At 40.5% G+C, this 1,912-nt stretch overlaps 1 pseudogene; it reads left to right on the forward strand.

Moving 5' to 3' along the window:
• Positions 1 to 576: 576 nt before the first annotated feature.
• Positions 577 to 1,110, forward strand: LOC110292450 (annotated as a pseudogene).
• The last annotated feature ends 802 nt before the right edge of the window (positions 1,111 to 1,912 follow it).

The raw sequence follows: 1,912 nt of genomic DNA on the forward strand, positions 1-1,912 counted from the left end.
CCAAAACTTTAATCCCAAGGATTCTCATAAACATATTACAAATGACAGCATGAAAAAAAAATCTTGCGTAGTAACTGAAAAGTTGAGCTCTACAGTGTACCCTTAAACTGAAAGGACACTGGTATCTTAGTTTTACATTTCCAAATAAAGACATTACAATAGCTCTGTGTCCCCGTATAGAAAGCAGGGAGGAACAGCTTTGCAAACCTTCAGAGTGTGGTTCCTACCCTTTATCTGTTGGCTTGTGTTCACAGCAGCTCTTAAACATTTATCACTCCACCCACAGTGCCACAGTGTCTCAGCTACTAGAGGACTACAGCTTCATTCAATTTCCGCCAGTTGCTTTATATCATTAGTGCACCACACTTAAAACTGGGCAGGATCTAGGTTTATTACAGTCTATGAAAATCTAAAATTCAAAGAAAATTAAATCTTGCTTAAGGGAACATTTTGAAGTAACAGTTCTTGATAGCACATGCCTCATATGATCCATTTGAAACCATAGAGAATTACATTGTTTTGTGTGTCACTGTTCCAAGAGACAAAACAAATTTGAACAGCTAAAGCATCTTAAAAATGCACCAACCTTATGAAGTCTCTAACAAGACTTTAATTTCCTGTACATACTCCTGTCAGATGAAGTTATTTCACGTACACCACTTTTGCAAACTGGTCTTAGAACAGGCTTTTGGCTATTATGGACCACTCCGAAGTGTGTGGGTTTCTCGAAACCCTCCTGGCTTTGCTTTTGTTGAATTTTCAGATCCCTGAGATGCTGCTAATGCTGTCGGGGAGCTAGATGGAAGAACACTGTATGGCTGCCGTGTAAGAGTGGAACTGTAGAATGGTGATAAGAGAAGTCCGAATCATGGCCTGCCTCTCTCTTGGGGCCGTCGTACTCAAGATGATTACCGCAGGAGGAGTCTTTCACCTCGGCACAGATCCCCAAGAAGGAGAGGCTTTTCCCGATGCCAGAGCAGGTAACTTTCTAGAGACAGGAGAAGAGAATGGTCTCTGTCTCGTGAGAGAAATCACAAGCAATCTCGATTCTTCTCTAGGTTTCGAAGCCAGTCTAAGTCAAATGAAAGGAAATGGATCAGAATTCTTTAATATCATCCCTACATCCACCAAGTGTGGGATAGGGAAGGAAAGATGTGGGTGGCCTCAGATATGCTCTGCGTGTATAGCACACTCTTGGGACAAGCACTTGACTTTTAGGGATGAGCAGTAAATGATCTGAAGCTGGGCCATCTGAGCAAAAAGGACAAAGGGATATTCTTTACACATAATGCTGATACCAGGAGAGACAAGAGAAAATCAAGAATGTGAGTTCAACTAGAGAAGATGGGTTGCTTTATACAACTCCAATTTAGCACGTTGTGCAGTTGTGACCCTCCCATCTGATTAAAGCGGTTCACATATGGGCTCCGGGGAGGATTTCATCAAATGTTTGGAAGGATGACAGCGATCACGTGATACCTCAAAGGTATTGAAAATGTCAAGCAGGACAGGGATAGAATATCAACAGATTTCAATTGTGTGTGCACATAACCCCAAGAAAAAATATGATAACTTAAATGACCTAATATCTTTAATACTCTCACCCCCATAGTCCAGTTGTCTGCTGTGTAATAATGACAAACCTCTACTTTTACTAGCATTGAAATGAACAGTCCCTGAACGGTTACCAGAGCATTTGTTTGTCTTTCAGTTTCCCAGGTCCCTTTCTTCTTTGCCAATATTTTTCAGCTTTCCAAAACTAATTCATAGCTATGCATTTGTGTACACTGTCACCATTGTTTTGAGAAATAGAATTTAAAATTGCTTATGAAGAAAACTCCGGAGGTTAATCAAATGTAATGTACACATAAGGAAAGAACTAACAAGTGCCAGACAGTAATTCCTTAACAGT

This window comes from Mus caroli, chromosome 4 (assembly GCF_900094665.2).
Source record: "Mus caroli chromosome 4, CAROLI_EIJ_v1.1, whole genome shotgun sequence".
Classification (NCBI taxonomy): Eukaryota; Metazoa; Chordata; class Mammalia; order Rodentia; family Muridae; genus Mus; species Mus caroli.